This window comes from Erinaceus europaeus, chromosome 14, assembly GCF_950295315.1.
Source record: "Erinaceus europaeus chromosome 14, mEriEur2.1, whole genome shotgun sequence".
Lineage (NCBI taxonomy): Eukaryota > Metazoa > Chordata > Mammalia > Eulipotyphla > Erinaceidae > Erinaceus > Erinaceus europaeus.
Window position 1 is genome coordinate 76,908,192 of NC_080175.1, and position 16,695 is coordinate 76,924,886.

Genomic DNA, 16,695 nt, shown 5'->3' on the forward strand with positions numbered 1-16,695 from the left:
TTATAGTTAAGAATAAATACTTGCATACCTCATAACATCACAATAGGATAAAATTATCATTAAAAGCATTTAATTATTTATTTATTTATTTTACCAGAGCTCTGCTCAGCTCTGGTTTATGGTGGTGCAGGGCATTGAACCTGAGACTTTGGAGGTCTCTTTAGCATAACGATTCTGCTATCTACCACAGCCCTTTAAAAAACATTTTAAATTTGTTTAGTGCCCCCATAGCACCTCTCAATTCATGACTTCTTTTGATCCTTAGAAAAATGTTGTGAGGCAAATAATAATAATCCCATTTTATCAAGGAGAAAACTGAGTTACTTGCACACTAATCCAATTGATAACAGGAAGACCTGGAATTTTAAGATTTACAGCTTCTGTGTTTTTGTGTTCTGTAAATCAGAGTTTTGTGTTGAAGTCAAAATGTTTATATTTTATAGATAAAAGAATTAAAGACATTACTGAAAATTTCCATTTTCTTAAATTAATTTGACTAAGTATTATTTTCCTCAGTGTGTATGTATAGCTAATGATCTTTCATAGTTGTAGGTCTTGCTTTCTGAAAGTCAAATAATCCATATAAACTCAATACCTACCTGAGTTTTTTAAAAATAGGTGATTTATTTTATTTTTTAATTTTTAGATAAATCTACTTTTATTAATGGCAAAGTAATAATTTTCGAATTTATCAGTTTTCCTAGGTAGATTATTTTTTCTTACCTGAATTTTAAAAATGAATATAAACACCAAGGACCATATGTTTCAAAGTAAAATATAGCATAAACAGTAAATAAACCCTTAGGAGTAGATTTTTTGTTTTTTAACCAGAGCATTGCTAAACTCTGACTTATGGTGGTAGCTGGATTGAACCTGAGACTTTGGAGTCTCAGGCATCAAAGTCTCTTTGCATAAACCATTATGCTGTCTACCTTCACCCTAGGAGTAGATTTTTCATATAAAGTAAATATTTGAGAATGTGCCATTGACTAAGCTCCAGGTTATTGTAGATAACATTTCACTTCTATAGTTTTTTATTTAGCTTTATTGAGTTACAACTGATCTATAAAATTAGAAGATAGTTAATATATATATATATATATATATATATATATATATATATATATATATATATATATATATACAATGACTTGATACATGTCTAATTGTAAAAGAATACCTATCTAGTTAGCATATCCATCACCTCATTTAATTCTTTTTTTTCCCCTCCAGGGTTATTGCTAGGGCTCGGTGGCTGCACTACGAATCCACTGCTCCTTGAGGCCATTTTTCCTATTTTGTCGCCCTTGTTACCCTTGTTGTCATTATTATTATTGCTGTTGCTGTTGTTAGATAGGACAGAGAGAAATCGAGAGAAGGGAGACAGAAAGAGGGAGAAAAATACAGACACCTGCAGACCTGCTTCACTGCTTGTGAAGCAACGCTCCTGCAGGTGGGGAGCTAGGGGCTTGAACCGGGATCCTTAAGCTGGTCCTTGCACTTTGCGCAATGTGTGCTTAACCCGCTGCACTACCGCCCGACCACTTAATTTTCTTTTGCATTCGTTTGTGTGACATTTCAATAATATTCAACTAATTTCTTTAATTTTAATTTTTATTTATTATTGGACAGAGATAGAATTTGAGAAGGGAAGGGGAGATAGAGAGGGAAATAAGCAGAGAGAGAGAGACACCTGCAGCACTGCTTCACCACTCACGAAGATTTCCCCCGGCAGGCGGGGACCAGGGGCTTGAAACCGGGCCCTTCCACACTGTAATGTGTGCGCTTAACCAGGTGCGCCACCACCTGGCCCCCCTCAACAAATTTCCACTATTCAATGCAGAACTATCAACTGTAGTCACCATGTTATACATTAGAGTTTCAGTTTCTTTATCGATTAGCTGCAAGTTTCCTTTTTCCAAAACTCTCCCTAACTCACCTATCTTTTAGTATCTTTAAAAAATTTTTTTCTAAAGATTTTATTTATTTACGAGAAAAATAGGAGAGAGAAAGAACCAGACATCACTCTGGCACATGTGCGGTAGGGAATCGAACTCGGGACCTCATGCTTGAGAGTCCAAGGCTTTATCACTGCACCACCTCCTGGACCACCAAAATTTTTTTTTTAATTATTTGTTTTCCCTTTTGTTGCCCTTGTTGTTTTTTATTGTTGTTGTAGTTATTATTGTTGTTGATGTTGTCTTTGTTGGATACGATAGAGAGAAATGAAGAGGGGAAGACAGAGTGGGGGAGAGAAAGATAGACACCTGCAGACCTGCTTCACCACCCACCCGCCAGTGCTGCAACCCCCTGCAGGTGGGGAGCCAGTGCTGAATGGGGATCCTCACACCACTGGTCCTTGTGCTTTGCACCACGTGTGCTTAACCTGCTGTGCTACTGCCCACCCCTCTTTTGGTATCCTTTAACAACTCTGGCCACTTTGGATAACCAAGGTTACATATGACTACTTTTTTTTTTTTTTAACCAGATCACTGCTCAGCTCTCCTTTATGGTGGTGCAGAGGACTGAACCAGGGACATGAGAGTCTCTTTGCATAACCATTATGCTATCTACCCCTGCCCCATAAGACTACTTTTGTTTCTCTTGATTATTTTGCTTTCCATGATTAAAAAATACAAATTACTCACAAGAGATTTAGCTAAATTGATAATTAATATAATCAGTCTAAACAAACAGAAAACAAGAAATACAAAAGGATAATTCCATGTAATTCTTAGGGTTTTTAACTATATAATATAGGCAGTATTGATGTTAATATGAAAATACTTATTTTCTTATTTCTTAAATTGTATATAATGAAACTAACCATTTTATATATATTTAAATTAAGGCTTTTGCCCCTGAATTTATTGTCAATTGAATCTAGTCAAGCTTTTTAGAATTAGAGAAAATTTCAAAAAATACTCAGGAAAGGAAAAATAACTGTTGTGGTTGGCTATTGCTTTTGTGAGTTTGTATCAATGACCCATATCTCTCCCCACCCCCCTTTTTTTTTTACCAAAGCACTAATCAGCTCTGGTTTATGATGGGGGAGGGGAGGCTGAATCTGGGATTTCCGGAGCATCAGGCATGAGAGTCTCTTTGCATAACCATTATGCTATCTACCCCTGCTCCCCATAATCTCTCTTATGCTAAGGTTTCTGAAGTTAAAACACTATATACTGAAGCTTATTACTTTTAACTTGGTAGTATAAGCTCTTGCTCCTACATTCAAACTTTAATGTCTTGTCAATTAATTTGCAAACTCAGAAATACCACAATGAGGAAATGTTTGTTTTGATATTCTGAAAATTTTAGGATTTTTATTATCTTCAGTCATTTTGTTTATAGATATCTTTAATTGTCATTGTTCAAACAGGCTTTTCCTAGTCTTCCACTTCCTCTTCCCTCACCTTTCTTCTCCCCTCCTCTCCCCCCTTAACCTATCCTGCTCTGTCTTACTTCTTCCCAGCCCCTCCCTGCCCTCCCTTGTTCTCTCTTCTCTCTTCTTTCCCTGTTTTACTTTCATCTTCCTGTCACACTCATCAGTATTTAGGTAGTTTTGTTTTTTAAATGCCCCGTAGCATGGGTTAAGGAGTTTCTTCAATACTTTTTATTGCCTCCATCTGATTACTGTAAAAAATGGCGACTAATCCCTAGCACTGCAAAAAACGGTATCATCTGTTTTCCATCTACACCATGCCTCGGCCTCGCGTGAGCTTAAAGTGCAGCTTGGCGATACGAGAATCCGCATGAAGCCCAGCCAGTCTATCTTGGCGTTACTCTCGATCGCACTCTGTCATTTCACGAACATCTCATAAAAACTGCAGCAAAGGTGGGCGCGAGGAATCACATCATTGCAAGACTGGCCAGCTCCTCATGGGGCGCGAGCGCTTCCACACTACGATCATCATCTCTGGCATTATGCTATTCCACTGCAGAATACTGTGCCCCAGGATGGTTCCGTAGCCCCCATGCCCACTTGGTCGATTCCAAATTATATTCCTCCATGAAGATCATTTCTGGAACCATCCGTTCCACCCCGGTTCCATGGCTGCCAGTTCTTAGCAACATCGCCCCGCCAGATATTCGTCGGGATGCGGCATCATATAAGTTCATTTCCCACGTCTACGCTCGACCGGACCTGCCAATCTACGCGGATATCTTCGCCCACCCTGTCCAACGCTTGACGTCTCGTCACCCAATCTGGTCCCCTACGCCTACACTGAACTTCTCTGTTCCAGACTCTTGGAAACAGAGCTGGCAGTCAGCTGAGGTAAAGAACAAACACCTCATCACAGACCCCTGCAAGCGTCAACCCGGCTTTGACCTAGCACGTTATGACTGGGCCCTCCTCAATCGCTATCGAACAGGCCATGGCCGGTGCGCCACTATGTTCCATCGCTGGGGAGCCGGAGATGACCCGAACTGCCCCTGCGGCTACAGACAGACTATGACCCACATAGTCAACGACTGCCACCTCTCCAGATTCAAAGGCGGTCTCGAAACTTTACATCAGGCTCAACCTGACGCTGTTGACTGGCTACGGAAGACGGGCAAATGCTAGAAGAAGAAGATTGCCTCCAGGATTATCCCTGGGGCTTGCTGCCTGCACTTCCGAATCCACTGCTCTTGGAAGCCATTTTCCGCATTTTTTGTTGCCCTTGTTGTTACTCTTGTTGTCGTTATTACTGTTGTCGTTGCTGTTGTTGTTGGATAGGCCAGAGAAATTGAGAGAGGAGGAGTGATAGAGAAGGGGAGAGAAAGATAGACACCTGCAGACCTGCTTCACCGCCTGTGAAACCATCACCTACCTGTAGGTGGGGAGCCAGGGGCTCAAACCCGGGTCCTTATGCAAGTCCTTGCTCTTTACGCCATGTGCACTTAACCCGCTGCGCTACCTACCGCCCAACATCCAGGAGTTTCTTTAAATAGAACATATGTCAATGGATGCTACATAACAGCAAAGCCCTTTCAGTTATCAGAAGATTGAAGCCACAATTATCAAGACTTCTCTGACAACCAAAACCCAATCCTGAAGAAGCAGCTTTTAATGTTATCAGTTCTGACAATTGGCAATTTGCTATACTTAGTCTTTCTAAATAACCGTGTAAGCTGTTGGTTAGTGTTCACATAAGCCCATGGTATAAAAAAAACGAAGATGCAGGGGGCCGGGTAGTGGTGAACCTGGCTGAGTGCACTTTACAATGCGCAAGGACCCAGGTTCAAGCCCCCAACTCCCCACCTGCTAGGGGAAGGCTTTGAGAGTGGTAAAGTGGTGCAGCAGGTATCTCCTTCTCCAACCCCCCCTTTTATTGCCTCCAGGGTTATTGCTGGGGCTCGGTGCCTACAGTAATACCCACAACAATAAAACAACAAGGGCAACAAAAAGGGAATATATATAAAGAAAATATGTAATGGTATGACCCAAGAGGTGGCAGAATACCTAGAACTTTGGACATGAAAGCCTGAGGTTCAAAATCCAGTCCCCAGCATTGCATGATACTCTGGTCCTGTCTCTCTTTCTCTTCTTCTCTTCTCTTCCCCCCCCTCCTGTTAATAAATAAGTAAATAAATAATTTCACAAGAAAGTATTTACTGGATTTCAAAGGAAGCTTCTAGAAAAACACAAAATGAAGATGACTATTATCTATTTGAATAGACTGCCCCATAGTATTATCCCTTCAGGAAATGCTACACTGCGTCATGAAAACTTGCTGGTGGGACCAGGACCTAGTAAGTGGGTAATTTCATCATTCTAGGTCACTTTTTTTTTTTAATTCAATGAGAGAAAGGGAAGGGAAACAGATGAGAGACACCATAGTGCTCGAGTGCCTTCCCCTGCCATATGACATCTCCCATATGATGCCAAGGCTTGATCCTGGGCCTCATTCATGGCACTGCAGGCACCCTACCCAAAGAGCTATCTCTCTAGTCCTGCAAACACCTTTTAAAATATATGTTTATTTTATCACAAGTGAGAGAGCTTAACATGAAACAGAAAAAGAGAAACTAGAACACCCCTCCAGTATATATGGTGCTGGGGACTGAACAGAAGCCTCAGGCAGACAAGCCTGAAGGTGCTGCGCCAGCAGAGTCAGTTGCTTAGTGACAAGTCTACTGTGTCTGTTTGTTTTCTTAATTTTTTTTTATTATCTTTACTTATTGGATAGAGACAGCCAAAACCTGAGAGCTTAGGGGGAGATAGAGAGAAAGAGAGAGAGGGCTGGGAAGACAGTATAATGGTTATTCAAAAGCCTTTCAAGTTTAAGGCTCTGAAGTCCTAGGTTCAGCCCCCAGCACCACCATAAACTGAAACTGAGCAGTGTTCTGGTCTCTTTCCCTCTTGGTATCTTTCCCTGTGTTGACTCTTTCTCATTGAAATAAAAAAATATTTTTAAAAAGAAGTTAGAGAGAGAGAAAGAAACACACCTGCAGATATGCTTTACCACTCACAAAACTTACCCCTACAGGTGGGGACTGGGGCCTTGAACCTGGGTCCTTGCACACTGTAACGTGTGCTCAACCAGGTGCACCACCACCCGGTCCCAGTGTCTGACTTTCTCTCTCCCTGTCTCCCCTGTGTCCCTCCTCCCCTCTCAGTTTCTCTCTGTCAAATTGAACAGAAAAAATGGTCACAGGGAGTGGAGTGGTGGATTGATTCATAGTGCTGGCACCGAGCCCCAGCGACACCCCACTGGTGGCAAATGAAAAGAAAAAAAAAGAGAGATTATCTTGATCTTAGTTATTTATTTATTTAACAATGCATTGCTCAGCTCTGGTATATGGTGCTGAGGACTGAACCTGAGGCCATTGATACGTCAGGCATCAGTCTTTTTTTGCATAACTATAACGTTATTTCCTCAGCTATGGATATCTATTTTGAATATTTACAAAATAACTCTTGGAATATTAAAATAATTGCTCTGTGGAAGACTAACACTGCACAAATGTATGCATGTGCATTGCGTGTATGTCTGGGGTCGGGTCTTTTTTTTTTTTTATTCTTTTTTTCCCTTAGAGGGGTGAACCACTGGCTTCTGGTGAGAACGGGGTTTGAACCTGAAGCTCTGCCCGTCTCAGAGTCTATGTGCAGAGCCACTACACCAGGTCAGCACCCTGTTCTTTTCATTTTTTTATAGAAAGAGACAGAGAGAGGTAGAGAAGCACCACAGCATTACTCTCACTGTCCGAGGAGTCTCCCTTAGTGTTGTGAGGCTCTCATATGGTATAGTGTGCTTCAAGCATGCAAAGACATTATAGAATTGCGACTAAACTCTGCATCTTGAAAAGGAACTTGAAACATATCTTTGCTTTTTTAAAAATAGTGATAGAGAGAGAAGGTGAGCGATAACACAGCACCGAAGCGTCCTTCAGTGCAGTAAGGGTTGGCCTCAAGTGAGCAATTTCACCAGCCATCTTTGTAACTTTTTATGAGAGGGAGGGAGATACCCGAGTACCACTCAGCTCTGACGTGTGTGATGTTGGGTATCATGCCTGGCACCTCAGGCTGGCAAGTTCTGTGTTTTACTGCTGAGATTGACCCCACAGTCAAAACGTACTCTTCTTTTCAAAAAGGGAAAAAGCTTTATTACCATTCAAATGCACAATGGAGGTGGAAGTGATGCTCAAATCAACCTTACAAAATACACTTTGAAGTGAATGAGCCATTAGCCCAAGAAGAAGAAGAAAATCGTTTTTGTCTCATTCTGATACTTACAAGTCCTATATTTATGTTTGTGTGAGTGAAGGAAAGCTTTGCCATATATTTAAATATGATTAAAAGGCTGCAGAGACATCATGCAATCAAGAAATATTAACCAATTCTAGAAACTGCATCAGAACCTTTGATAAAAAGATACTAAAAGGTAAAGACATGAGTAATAAAAGCAAACATCCTAGCAATGTCAGAATCAGCTATAATAATCAAACTAATATGTATCTGGTGATGGAAAGTGAACTAGAATGATTGTTTTAAGTGTCAGTCTTATTTTTTGTTTATTTAATTTTTTACCTCCAGGGTTATCACTAGGGCTTGGTGCTCCTGGAGGCCATTTTTCACATTTTGTTGCCCTTGTTGCACATGTTGTAGTTGTTATTGTTGTCATAGCTGTTGTTGTTATTGGATAGGACAGAGAGAAATGAGAGAGGAGAGAAATAGGGAGACGGGGGGGGGGGGGGGGAGAAAGATAAGATACCTGTAGACCTGCTTCGCCTTTTAGGAAGAAACCTGCAGGTGGGGTGCTGGAGGCTTGAACTAGGATCTTTACGCCGGCCCTTGCACTTTGCACCATGTGCGCTTAACCCACTGCGCTACCACCCTGCCTTCAAAGTGTCAGTTTTCTTTTTTTTTATATTTATTTATTTTTAAAAATTTTTTTGTTAATATTTATTTCTTTTTGCTGCCCTTGTTGTTTTATTGTTGTTGTTATTAATGTTGAATAGGATAGAGAGAAATGGAGAGAGGAGGGAAAGACAGAGAAGGGGAGAGAAAGACAGACACCTGCAGACCTGCTTCACCGCCTGTGAAGCGACTCCCCTGCAGGTGGGGAGCCAGGGTCTCGAACCGGGATCCTTATGCCAGTCCTTGTGCTTTGCCCCACCTGCGCTTAACCCACTGCGCTACCACCTGACTCCCCAAAGTGTCAGTTTTCTTAATAGAAAACATGAAGGTACATGAAATTAAATTCTAGACCTAAAGATAGAACCTCAGGCTTAAGAAATATTCTGCAGGTTCAATGGATAGAAATATATTGAACAGTAAATTAGAATAAAATATGAAGCATTATCTGTTTTTTAAAAAATATTTATTTCCTTCTGTTGCCCTTGTTGTTTTATTATTGTAGTTATTATTGATGTTGTTGGATAGGACAGAGAGAAATGGAGAGAGGCGGGGAAGACAGAGATGGGGAGAGAAAGATTGACACCAGCAAATTTGCTTCACTGCCTGTGAAGCGACTCCCCTGCAGGTGGGGAGCCGGTGGGCTCAAACCTCGATCCTTCTGCTAGTCCTTGCCTGAAGTATAATTTCTTTTTTTTTTTTTAATTTTTTTTTTAATATTTATTTTATTTATTCCCTTTTGTTGCCCTTGTTGTTTTATTGTTGTAGTTATTATTGTTGTTGTCATTGTTGGATAGGACAGAGAGAAATGGAGAGAGGAGGGGAAGACAGAGAGGAGGAGAGAAAGATAGATACCTGCAGACCTGCTTCACCACCTGTGAAGTGACTCCCCTGCAGGTGGGGAGCCAGGGGCTCGAACCGGGATCCTTATGCCGGTCCTTGTGCTTTGCGCCACCTGCGCTTAACCCGTTGCGCTACAGCCCGACTCCCGTGAAGTATAATTTCAGTAGATGCAAGGGTAAAAAAAAAAAAAAAATTTCTTCCAGAGCACTGTTCAGCTCTGGTTTTTGAATCAGAGACCTTTGGTGCTTCAGGCATGAAAGTCTTTTTGCATATCCATTATGCTATCTCCTCAGCCCTCCAACTTCATTCTTATCTGTATTTGATATTTATTTATTTTTACCAGCGCACTGCTCAACTCTGGCTATGGTGGTGTAGGGAATTGAACCTGGGACTTCAGAGCCTCAGGCATGAGAGTCTCTTTGCATAACCATTATACTATCTACCCCTGCCCTCTTATCTGTATTTGTATGATTAAAGTGTATAAAGTGCTGGTTAATTGTCCTGAGCATTATGTTTAATTTGCCTTGCTGTTATAGGATCTCAAACATATAACTCTTAACAAAATTTTTAAAAATTATTTATTTTCCCTTTTGTTGCCCTTCTTTTATTGTTGCTATAGTTATTGTTGTTGTTGTTGTTGGATAGGGCAGAGAAAAATGGACAGAGGGGAAGGCAGAGAGCAGGAGAGAAAGATAGACACCTGCAGACCTGCTTCACCTCCCCTGCAGGTGGGGAGCTGGGGGCTTGAACCGGGAACCACATGCACTTAACCTGCTGAGCTACCACCCGACCCCCCACAAATTTTTTTTCACTTACTTATAGGTTCCTCTTAGTTAATAGTTTTGAGTGCTTATGGAGGATAAAATATACATTCTGCAAAATCTATTGAGAAATGAATGTATTATAATTAAAAGAAAATGTGTTTTGTTCTGAAAGATACTAGCAATGTATTCATATTTAAGACTGCCAAAAGTAAATTACTGACATGATTTTCAGTAGCTAGTTAAGGATCACTTGCTTGTAAAACTTTTTCTTGTCCCCTGACCTTGAAACCTGGGACCTGCCCAGTGGTCTCACGGTGTTGCTGTGGGGGGGGGGAGTAGATTCTGAGCCGCGGCCCCCGCAGCCACATGTGGCTGCTCCCCATTGGGGTCCAGGCGAGGGGAGGGAGTCTTTCCAGACCCTCAGGAAGAGGCGCCCCAGGGCCTGTGTGTGCTGAGCCCAGAGCTCAGAGCCCCTGCTGTCACTCTGCCCATCCTCCTCCCTTCCTCAGTGCCTCCTCCCTCCATTTCTTCCTCCCTCCTCCATCTTCTCTCTCCATCCCCTCCTCCCTCCTCCCTTCCTCCCTCTGTCATCACCTCCCTCCATTTCTTTCTCTCCCCTCCCTCCTCCTCTCCTCCCTCCTCCCCTCCCCTCTTCCCTATCTCCCTTCCATCTTCTCCCTCCATCCCATTTCCCTCTACCCCATCCTCCCACCTTCATCTTCTCCCTCCTCCTCCTCCTCTCCTCCCTCCTCCATCCCTATCTCCCTTCCATCTTCTCCCTCCATCCCATTTCCCTCTACCCCATCCTCCCACCTTCATCTTCTAAAAAAAATAATAAAATAAAAAAAAAATTTTTTCTTTACTGCAACTCTATGTCAGATATTTCCTCTATCATGATTTTAAACTTGATGATAGCACAGCGAGCTACAAAGCTCACAGAAATAGAAAGTAGATAGTATAATGGTTATGCAAAGTGATTCTAAGGCCTGAGACTCTGAAGGAAATCTCATGTTTAATCCCCTCAGCATCATAAACCAGAGCTAAGCAGTGCTCTGGTGAAATAAATAAGCAAATAAAGTTCACAGAAATAGAAGTGAAAGTACCCTTCACCACTTCCTCAGAAGTATATGGAAAAGGTGAAATATATACACATATATATATATCATTCATTATTATTATCTATTAACTAGATAATAGTTACAAATGTAAACTTTGTATCTATCTACACAGTAAGATCTGCTTCTAATATATATGACAACTCTATTTATTATTACTATTTATTTTTTTTTTTTACCAGAGCACTGATCAGCTCTGGTTTATGGTGGTGTAGGGGACTGAACTTGGGACTTTGGAACCTCAGGCATGAGAGTCTCTTTGCATAACCATTATGCTCTCTATCCCTGCCTGGCACCTCCATTTTCTCATCTATAATAGTGGGGTTGATGAGCTGGGGAGACAAAACAATAGTTAAGCAAAAAGATGCTCTTGCCCAAGGCTCCCTGGTCCCAGACTCAGTCCCCAGAACCACCATAAGCCAGAGCTGAACAGTGCTCTCCTCTCTCTCTCTCTACCGCTATCTCTTTTTATCTCTCTCTCTGTATCTCTTTCTCTGTATCACTCTTTCATTTATAAATAAAATATTGTTAAAAATAACTGGGGTTGGGGGGTTGGGCGGTAGCACAGCAGGTTAAGCGCAGGTGGCTCAAAACACAAGGACCACCCTAAGGATCCCGGTTCTAGCCCCTGGCTCCCCACCTGCAGGGGAGTCTCTTCACAAGTGGTGAAACAGGTCTGCAGGTGTCTATCTTTCTCTCCCCCTCTCTCTCTTCCCCTCCTCTCTCCATTTCTCTCTGTCCTATCCAACAACGAGGACATGAACAATAACAATAACTACAACAATAAAACAACAAGGGCAACAAAAGGAAATAAATAAATATTAAAAAATAATAACTGGGGTTGACAACAGTACTATCTCATTGGGAGTACTCATTGTTAGTATGTATGCATTATTAGTATGCGTTGTAAGTATGTGAACTGCTTAGTGTGACACACAGTAAGCATTATGCCAGGGTTAACAACTTTATGTAGGCTTCTTTTTTAAATTACTCCCCCCCTCCCCCAGCACTACTCAGCTGTGGTTTATGGTGGTGCAGGGGATTAAACTTTGGACTTTGGAACCTTAGGTTGAGCGTCTCTTTGCATAACAATTATGCTGTCTACCCCAACCTGATTTTTTTTTCTTACAGAGAAGATTTTACCATATATATATTTCTTCTCTTTTAACTTTCAGGACCTGGACCTCTTTGATGCATTATTTCACTGCTCCTGGACCAGCCTTTTCATTCAGAGAGAGAGAGAGAGACAGAGATAGGTAGAGACAATTACTGCATTGGAGCTTCTCCTGGTGTCACTGTGGTACAACTTTATGGTGCCAGGACTTAAAACTGGGCCACATGCACAGCAGGGCATGCTATCTACCAGGTGAGCTATCTCTTCTTCCCCTACATGCATTTTCTTATTTTGTGATATGTCAGAGAGAACCTACTTACAGTCCAGATCTCTGTTTCATTCTTTATAATTGTTGCATATGGGGGCTGGGCAGTAGCGCAGTGTATTATGTGCACATGATGCAAAGTGCCAGGACCATCGTAGGGATCATGGTTCAAGCTCCTAGCTCCCCACCTGCAGGGGGGCTGCTTCACACAGGTGAAGCAGGTCTGCAGTCTGTCTTTCTCTTCCCCTCTCTGTTTTCCCCTCCTCTCTTCATTTCTCTCTGTCCTATCTAACAATGACTGACATAATAATAACAACAGCAACAACGATAAACAACAAAGTCAACAAAAAGGGGGAGGAGAAATGGCCCCCAGGAGCAGTGGATTCATAGTGCAGGCACTAAGTCTCAGCATAACTTTGGAGGCAAAAACCAAAAATAAATGAATAAATAAATAAATAAATAATTGTTCCATATTGTCTCACAATAGGATTGAGCCAGAATCCCCCCCATTCTGTTTGATGATAGTTTGAGTTGTTTCCAGTTGTTTCTGTTTCAAAGCAACTGCTAATATTTAGTGTCTTCTACTTGAATATCAAAGAAAGGATACAGAAAGGGCGGGCATTTATATATGATCAAAATGAGGTTGAGAGAGATTTAGTAAATGCTAAGGTTAGATAGCTAGTAAGCAACTGTGTTCAGAAGAGAAATTATTTAATACAACTTCCCTATCCTACCTAGGATTGCTTCATTTGATGTAGAATAGTTTCACAAATACAGTGGTCCTCACATTTCAATAAGACAGTTCTGATTTCTGAGATAAGAACCACACAACTTCAAATTAATTTACTGCCAAAGATTTCATGGGTAGAGACATCCAAGGGTAATATCCTAAAAGATGAGATAAAATAGCAAGTCGATAAGCCCTATGTACTACTGATAATATTGAAATTATGAAACCAAAAGTAAATGCTTAAATAGTTTGAAATTAAGAGAAATAGAACTGGTCAATAGCTCACTAGGATACTGCATTGCTTTGCCATGGCTGAGACCTGGGTTTGAGCCCAGCCCTCAAAGCATAAAAAGAAACTTTAGGGGTGGAGGGGGTCAGGTGGTAGTTCACTGGGTTAAATGCACATAGTATCAATAACAAGGACCCCACACAGGGATCTGGACTTGAGCTCCCCACCTGCAGGAGGGTAACTTCACAAGTGGTGAAGCAGATCTGCAGGTGTCTATCTTTCTCTCCCCCTCTCTAGCTTCTGCTCTCTGTCCTATCCAATAAAATGGAAAAAATGGTCTCCAGAAGAAGTGGATTTGTAGTACTGGCACCAGCCCCACTGACAACCCTGGAGGGAAAAAAAAAAAAACAAAACTTTGGTGCTGTGGTTTCTTTCATTCGCTCTCTCTGTTAATCTCTCTCTTTTTTAATTTTTTTTTCTTATTATCTTTATTTACTAGATAGAGATAGCCAGAAATTGAGAGGGTAGGAGAGATACAGAGGGAGAGAGAAAGAGAGACACCTGCAGCACTGCTTCACCACTTGCAAGGCTTTCCCCTTGCAGGTGGGGACAGGGTCTCAAACCCAGGTCCTTCAGCACTGTACAATGTAAGCTTAACCAGGTGTGCCACCACCCAGCCTCTGCCTCTGTCTCTATGTAAAAATGTCAGTCCAGAGTGGTAAAGTCCCAGAAATGAAAAACAAACAAACAAACAAACAAAAGATTATGATTCTTTTCTCTCAAAGGCATGAGGTCCAGTGTTTGATCCCTGCCAGCACATATCAGAGTGCTGCTCTGCTTCTTTCTCATGATAAATAAAACCCGATGATACAAGAGTAGACAAGATGACTTATTATTTTGGGAGAAAATAACTTGAAAAACTAAAACTAGCCAAGCTGTCTTCTCATTTTCTACATAGTACACCCTTGTTTCACTTTAACCTAACTATGAATACTAACACCTCTACCCCCATACCCAAGCCCTATAATCCTATCAAATACTATGAAGCAGTATTACAATAAGCAGAAATTTGCTAACTATAAATAAATAGAGAAGCAATTAAACAGATTCTTAGTTATTGTGGTCTTTGAGCATTTATAACACAATGAAGCCTCAGTCAAGCACAGGGCTCTCTCTCAGCCAAAAGACCAGAGACAAGTACAGCAACTTCAAAATTGTGGGAAAACCTTTTTGCTTTTTTTTTTTTTTATTTGTGATTAGTAGTGGCTTAGAAGATTTTTAAGATTACAGGGTACAGGGAACACCCTTTTAATAAAACCTCTATTTAGATCTAAGAACAGAGTGGAAAATAGTTACATACACACACACACACACACACACACACACACACACACACACTATCCTTGCTAAATTCCCCTAGCTAGGAAGTATAATGATCAGAGTAGAAAGTTGAACAGCAGAATTTATTTTCAGCTGGAAGGTAAAGCGATTCTGGAACTGGCACAAAAGACTTCTCCAAATTGAAATTTCCTCTTCTGTATAACAGGCTTAATGTATTTTGTTTTGTTGGAAATAGGTAAATTCCTTTTATTGATGTTTATCTGAAAGTTTGAAACAGCTTACAGATGCCAATTGTAATAAAGTGTAAAATGTGAAGGACATGTTTAAAGTAGAGGATGAGGGGGGAAAAAAAGGAAAACATGATTTTTCCCAGATATTTGTTCTTTATCTGCTGCTTGCTTCTGAGTTATGATAACATGTAGGAAGTATATCAAAATGCTTATCAAAATCAACTAGACACAATACAACAATTTAATTCTTAATGACAATCACCTCTAACTATGAATGACATGTAGTAAATTCTGTTTGAACTGGATTTTCAGCTGCGGATCTTTCTCCTGCCACCCAGACAGCCCTATAAAGTTGCACTTGCGGCCTTAATCCTACTTGGATGTGTGCCCTCCTGCCTCTACTTTCCATCATTCTGCTGCCTTAGTGTTCTTGAATAAGTGAACAATCTTTGTTTCTGTACCTTATTAGGGCAAAGACCATAACAGCTAGTGATGGCATCAGCAAGCCCCGCGGGCAGGATTCTCTGCAGACCCAGCCAACCTCCAACAAACCCCTTTTTATACTCCTGTTTCTAGGAAGAATTATGATGGCGGTGCCCTGCTGTTGATCAGTCAAGTCTGTGGTAGGCCGAGAGATAAGTCCTGTAAGTGTGGTGTACTGTAAAACAGCAGCTCCCATTCATTAGTAGCTTGTGTGTAATAAACCACCCCAAAGGGGAGGGAGCTCGTGGAGAGGCAGCTGCAGAGCAAGAGCTAACAACACATCTCATTCTTGGGAGCCAAAACTTTGTCATTTGCTGTTGGACAGGCGGCTCTTGCTGATATTCTTTCTGATAACATAGTAGTGCCCTCCTCAGTATTTCTAATTTGACTGCTAACCCCAAGAGCATCTACTTAGTAACTATGTTCGTGTATTTATAACAGATTGCATTTAAGGAAGAGTAGAAACATATAACTATCAAGCAACTTAACTCTGGCAATGAGTAAATAGACAAATAAAAGTGTGGGGTTAAAGAGACATTTTCTTCTACTCAGTGATAACCATAAAAAAATTATGTCAGCCATGGTTTCATAATACTGGTGGTATGAGACTTGAAAAAATACCAGCTAAAATGTACACAGTGGGCATATTCCCTAGAAGTGAATGGTATCTCTTTGATATATATATATATATATATATATATATATAATTTTTTTGACACACAAATGTCAAATAGGGTGTTGAGGATGGTGCTTTTCTTTTTTGAAAGATGTAAAAGTCTGTAAAAGTGTAAACTTAATTCTATTTTTGTCGACTACCTAAGGAGCCTACTTTGCAATAGTACTGCAAATTATTCATCTGCTGAAACTGAAACGTGGGAAGTAATTTAATTGTGCAAAGAAGACAATATACCTGTTGGGGAGGAAAAGGGAAAAGAAAATCTCTCAATAGACCCTTTTAATTCAAGATGGGTTAACCTAATAAAGGGGAACACACTTGAATTTGCTCAGAACTATTTAATGAGAAGATGAAAAAAAAAGTGCTGCAGTTTCTGTAACAAACTCTTTCCTTTTATATCCCAAGCAGGTGCATGGCATTGTGATATCAACACTGTACTTACTCCTCAGCAACCCCCACCGCTCCAGCACTCTCCCAATGGCAGTGGCAGACTGTACATTCTAGGCATTTTTCTTCTGCCACTCCAAACTCAGGGTCAGGAGAATGGGGTGGGCAGAGTGGAAG

General features: G+C 41.0%; 1 long non-coding RNA gene across 1 annotated transcript in view; it reads left to right on the plus strand.

Annotated features, from left to right (window-relative positions):
- LOC132532812 (uncharacterized) overlaps positions 1-16,695 on the plus strand; it is a 1,004,413-nt gene that overhangs the window by 707,714 nt on the left and 280,004 nt on the right. The window lies entirely within an intron of this gene.